At 36.7% G+C, this 6533-nt stretch overlaps 1 long non-coding RNA gene across 1 annotated transcript in view; it reads left to right on the forward strand.

Annotated features, from left to right (window-relative positions):
- Window positions 1-5020, forward strand: part of LOC135786936 (uncharacterized) — a 40640-nt gene extending 35620 nt beyond the window's left edge. The window contains exon 4 of the long non-coding RNA XR_010547016.1: window positions 4887-5020. This is a non-coding gene — a long non-coding RNA (uncharacterized lncRNA). The remainder of the gene's footprint in view (window positions 1-4886) is intronic.
- Window positions 5021-6533: the final 1513 nt, after the last annotated feature.

Raw genomic sequence — 6533 nt, forward strand, 5'->3', positions numbered from 1 at the left:
AGAATGCTCTGAGCTCCATTCAGCAACGTGAAGTCTCTAAAGATGGTCACACCGGCAGAGCAACTATGCTGGAGGCTGCCAGCTGCTGCTGCTGACTTTGGCCGGCTCCAGTCTGGCTCATACGTGATCCATAAAATCCACATCCTAAAGCCAAACAATCTGGCTAGAAATAGGCTGAGAGGTTCCTTGCATTCAGGTTTAACTGGCATAGCACTACAAGGTCACATGGGTTACAAAGAGTGTTTTGCTTCAAATGAACAGAGTGCTTTGCATTATGATGGGTGTTTGGGGACATAGAGATGTAATACTGGTGCAACAGGCAATTACATGATTGCAGATTGCAACTGTAATTATCATGACAGGCGTTTGGCAGCCCGACAGTTAAATTATAGATCATGAGGTGTTATACACATGGGCCTTAATCAGTTTTGTGTTGACCTGGTAATACATTACAGTGTGGACGGTAATGATGCTATTTATATATATATATAAGATGCTTTTCTCTGGAGACATGAACATCCTTAAAGTTTCCAAAAGAGGGCAGTGTAGTTTTCGGATGAACAAGCCATTTTCTCTTGCTTGTTAAGCGATTAGGGCAGTTCTTCTTATTAATGTTTAAAAACATATACAGAGTCTATTAAAGGGATAGTTCGGCCAAAAACGATATTAAACCCATGATTTACTCACCCCCAAGCTGTCCGAGTTGCATATGTCAATCGTTTTTCAGACAAACACATTTTCGGATATTTTAGAAAATATTTTAGATCTTTCAGTTGATTAAATGTAATGTTACGGGGTCCAGCAATAGTCCACGACCTTCAAGTCCAAAAAAGTGCGTCCATCCTTCACAAATTAAATCCAAACGGCTCCAGGATGATAAACAAAGGTCTTCTGTGGGTAATCCGTGCGGTGTTGTTGTAGAAATATCCATATTTAAAATGTTATTAACGTTATAAACTACCTTCCGGTAGCGCCGCCATCTTAGACTCAGGAGAGAGTATTAGCGTAGTGTACGCACTTTTCTTAGTGACGTATGACAAATTCGGAGGGCGGGGGCACAGAGCAGCAGCAGAGAAACCTCCGTACGCTGCGTAAGCTCTCATCCTGAATGCGCATCACTCCAAAATGGCGGCGCTACCGGAAGGTAGTTTATAACGTTAATAACATTTTAAATATGGATATTTCTACAACAACACAGCACGGATTACCCACAGAAGACCTTTGTTTATCATCCTGGAGCCGTTTGGATTTAATTTGTGAAGGATGGACGCACTTTTTTGGACTTGAAGGTCGTGGACTATTGCTGGACCCCGTAACATTACATTTAATCAACTGAAAGATCTAAAATATTTTCTAAAATATCCGAAAATGTGTTTGTCTGAAAAACGATGGACATATGCAACTCGGACAGCTTGGGGGTGAGTAAATCATGGGTTTAATATCGTTTTTGGCCGAACTATCCCTTTAAGACGACATCCATGTTTCAATTGTGGATAATAAATTCACCATTGAGTTTGTTTGCGGAAACGGTTGTTTTGTCTGATAGCCGGCGATTAAACTGTTAGGCTGTATTAAGCTCTTTCACACTAAAAGCTGTTCATTTAAACTCATTAATCTCACTGACGATGGAGTCCAATGACAGAAGCCTGGCTCATTACGGTCTTTTCACTTTTCCATGACTCTCTCTCTTAACCCAGTCCTCCAGAAGTCCACCCATACCTAATTGAGTCATTCATCACCACTATCTGTAATGTGACTGCTGCAAAACGAGGTGTATAAGAGAATAAACATACAACATCTCTTTAAAATACCCTTGATAAAGTGCTTCAGTCTGATGGGATTCAGTGCACGCTCCTTAGTCCAAACATGTTCCAATTTAGTCATGTTTTACAACAGTTCTGCACTACATAATGCCAGTATGGATTTTAAAACACGTAGAGACCAGGGTTAGAATAACAGCGTATAATGAGAGATATTGATATATTGGTCCTTTATATGAAATCTGTGGTATTTTGTGCAAGCAAAGTAAGATTTACTGCAGTGATTTAATGAAACTCTAGCAATCATTATTCATTGAATACAATAGTCATTTTTAATAGTTCTTCTCGTTCAGTGACATGAGTTCATGTTTCGTCTCTTTACAAACACCTGCAAGGAAATGTTTCTTGGGGTTACAAGGAGTATATCTGAATTATGTAAAGTATTATACTCTATGACATCTCCTCCATCGTAAACCAAATGGCTGCTTTACCTTATTTAAATTGTAAAGCGATTGCCTTTCCGTAATGAATTCATTATGTATACTGTATACTCACTTTTTATTTTGATGGATGATTTATTTCACTGCAGCTCCCAGTGAAATATTGCAGTCCACAAAAGAAACTTGTGGAGTTTTTAAGAGAAACCTGAAAAACGACCACAGTGAGAGAGAAGATCTATGGGCTATTTTAAAATCTATTAGTTCACCTCACGGCTGGAATCTCCCCTCCACTTCCTTTTTGGAGAGATTGATGCTATTCCTAAAGAAGGTGTTTTTTTTAGACACAGACATATATAAATGACTTCCACAATGTGAAGGGTGAGGAAAAACTATATCAGTGCTCAAGTGATCAAGTTTGATGGTATATGGTAACACTTTTGGACAAAAACTATATAGTGGGGTTTAATTTAGTTTTCATTTTGAGAATGATAGGGCATATATGTTTTGAGATTGCTCACAAAACTGTTTTCTTAGTACATATTACACTATACACTGAAAAAAATAAGTGGTTGCAATCAATTTATTTAAGCTACATTTAAACAAAAGTTTTTTGTTCTGTTTTGTTTTTCAAATTTTTTTGTTTAAATGTAGCTTAAATAAATTGATTGCTTTCGGATAAACACTTACCTTAAAAAAATGTAATAAATTGAATGAATCATTTTTGTCAGTGTACACACTTGGGTAGTTTTTTAAACAGGGCTTAAGTCTAGTTCTATTGAAACGCATATTTTAGCTGTCCTAACAAAAAAATCTTAAAATATTAGTGCCATTAGTGCCAGTTTTGTTTTAAGATGCACACCAATAATGTTTATTATGCATGGGCCGGTTACTGGTTTCAAGGTTTCAAAACCACAAAATTTTTCTGTGATTCTGTTTCAACATGTTTTGTTAAATCAACATAGATTTACAAGTCAACAGAGATGAGTTGTCACAACTTATAAAATATAGTTGAGAAAAGTCAACATAATTTTATAAGTTATAACAACTCACCTGTAGTTATAACAACTCATCTCTAGTCAAGATAAATAATAGTAAGTTGAAATGACTTGTAAAACCGAGTTGATTCAACAAAAAAATTTAAGGCTGCAAAGTATTTTTTACAGTGAAGGTGATGATGAGCTGTGTTTACACAAAATGAATTAAATCATTAAGTCATATAATTAATTTGATGTTTACATTCAGTATATTTTGCAAACATTTTTTTAAATATTATAATTTAAAGGCATTATTTTTACCTTACAAACATGTTGTACGTTGCTTAAAAATTTAACGTATTGTGTCCAGTTGAAAGTTGTTGTTTGTTAACGCAGACATTTAAAAAGAACACATTTTTGTGTTGCAATGGCAATACCGCAACACAGTTAAACCGTGATGTTTTTGCTTAAGGTTATCATACTGCCAAAATCTCATACCGGCCAATGTCTAGTTTGTTAAAGGTCCCGTTCTTCCTGTGTTTTTGAAGCTTTTATTGTGTTTACAGTGCGCAATATAATATGTGTTCATGTTTCACGTGTAAAAAACTGTATTTTTCACACAATTTACTTATCTGTTTAGCGCTGTTTCCACTGTGCTAAAACAGGCTGATGTCTTCCTTGTTCTATGAAGTCCCTCCCTCAGAAATACGTAACGAGTTCTGATTGTGTAGTTTGGTTAGTGTGTTGTGATTAGACAGCAGCTTAGCTTAGCAGAGCCGTTTGAACCAAAGCTGACGACTGACGTATTCCTGTGGGCGGAGTTAATCAAAAACTCCAATATTCACGTCATTCAACCAGGAAGTAGAGGGCTGTATAGTCCAAACCGGCCGTTCACTCTATGCTTTAAATGGGGAATTCTGTTAAAGAAAATATATCGCCTGGCAGTGCACTTTGAGCTTTATCATTTTACAGGTATTATTTATGATCTAAACTAAACTAAAGTTTGAAAAATGGGATCAGGAAGAACGTGACCTTTATTATGCATTGAAGTGCATTCACAACTGTTTTGGTCCTGCAACCATAAGTGCATTTTGTTATGTGCTTTTTTTCAAGTTATTTCTTTTGTCAGAACAGCAGATGTCTCGACTGATATGTTGATGCGCTTGCCATCGTGCACAATAGCTTTAATGATTTCCTTCTTTTTGCAAAATCAGTGAGGTTATTACGGACATGGAATGTTTTAACTGTTGCTTCAGATCTTAAAATGAAAAATTCCTCTGGCTTCCTTCATTTCAACCTTACAGAGACCTTGAGAAGGAGATACGGTACACTCCTTAAAAATGGAGTAAAGTGAGTTTAGAAGTAAGCGCTGTGTTTTTTTATTTGTGGTTAATGCTTTAAAAATCATCTTCTATTTAGCTCTGAATTATCACGTTTTTCTTTAAATCCTGAAAAGTCAGACCGGTAATCTACAGTAAGTGCTGCATCTGGCTTTCCTGTATTCTCAAGTCTGGAACTGTTCTGCATGAAAAATGCTTTTTAAAATCCTTAAATTTTTATTCAATGTGACAGTTCTGATCCTTAACAGACTTTCACACAGTACGGAACAATGCAATGTCTAAACGGCTGGAAAAAACACCTCAGTTTATTATTTGGTGATTTGATAGATCCAAGCTGTGGGGTATTAGTCCGATGCATTTTTTTTTTTACAGGACACACACATCACCATTGCGGGCACTTGTGGCTTTTTCTAATCCAGTGGTGCCCCATAAAAACACCATGGCTGTCAGGCTCTATCGTCACTCACAGACTTTTATGGCGGTGGAACAAAGAGTCGAGCAATCAGAAATAATGAGAGAGACTCAGGTGAGTAACTCTGTAAAGCTGCTGATCAGGGATTTGAGCATGCGGAAAGACAAGCTTTCGATCCACTTTGAGAATGCCATCTGACTATCAGACAGGTTAGTTAGGTGATGTATTACCTTGTTGTTACATACATAAAATCAGATGTTAATCATATTCATACTAGCAAGATGCGTTATGTTTTGTTGCATTTGTTTTGTACAACAGATGTTTTTAATGTTCATTGTTCACATCATTTTTATGGATATTTTTTATTTCAAGATTTGCGCAATAGCATATGAACTATGACTTGTATTTCAGATTTTCTTTTGCTTTCTTTTTTGAACTAACTTATCTGAATCTTACTGTACGCAGAGGGACTCATGGATAGTTTACTCAGTAATCCTGTTTTTGGGGAAATGGCAGAGTTGATATAAATCCAGGATCTGTTCTGATCTCTTCCATCTCATTATAATTGTGTAGTAGTTGTGTCTGAGATCACAGTAATAAGTATTTCAAGACTATTTGGCATGGTGGATCTAGGTCAATGCAGCTGCCTGCAGCATAAAGCTACGCAGACTCTCCTGATGCTCCTCCACAGAGCCTGTCATCAGAGCCGGCCCAGCCACTAAACGACACTTGCAATTGCAAAGGGCCTCGTGGCCAGCAGAGGGCCCCCTTAAGTCACTCAGCTAGTGACTGAGTTGAAAAAAATGAAATCATTCATCAAAAGTAACATAAAATAAATATAAATATTCATTATTTATTATTATGGCAATGTTAAAAAGGCTGTTACTTGTTATTATAGTTATTATGAAAGTTCGCTAATAAGATCTCTTTCTTGCCGAGATTGATTGACACACAGCATCCAGCGCAGCAGCCAATCAGTGCCCGCGACTATGTGCAGGCGAGCATCCCGCCCACAGAACGCAAAGTTGAGTTGGGCCGGATCCCTGATACAGACGCGAACTTTTGCTGTTGCTTTAAGGACAATTTCTTTAATGTTATGTGTGTTTGTGCGTAAATGCGAAGTAAGTGGATCTTATTTGACTTCGGTAATGACCAAACCTGTGTTCTGTTTGACTTCTCTTTCTTATATTTGCCATCATAACGTGAATTGGTTTATTAAGCTTAATAATTAATATTTAAACGGTTTAACGTGGTAAATTAATTCTGTTACGCTTATATTTCACGTATGCCATAGTCATTTCTACATATTTATGTCATTAGTGTAATTATATTGTTAAACGTCTGAATTTAAAGTGTTTTATGTGTAAGAGTAAACAAACTCATGCGCATATGCGTGGTACATGTCCAGACAGCGCACTGATTTTAAACCACCTGCTAGCCTTTGCAAAAGTGTATAATGTCACTGTTCAGTCTTTAATATTTAAACTATAGCAATGCATATGACATACAGTAGCCAGCTTTGTTAGATTAATGTTATGAATGCAATGTTAATTGTTATTACACGGCTCTCTGGAATGCTTGATTCTGATTGGTCAGTTGAGACATTT

Source organism: Paramisgurnus dabryanus, chromosome 20 (genome assembly GCF_030506205.2).
Source record: "Paramisgurnus dabryanus chromosome 20, PD_genome_1.1, whole genome shotgun sequence".
In the NCBI taxonomy this organism is placed as follows: domain Eukaryota; kingdom Metazoa; phylum Chordata; class Actinopteri; order Cypriniformes; family Cobitidae; genus Paramisgurnus; species Paramisgurnus dabryanus.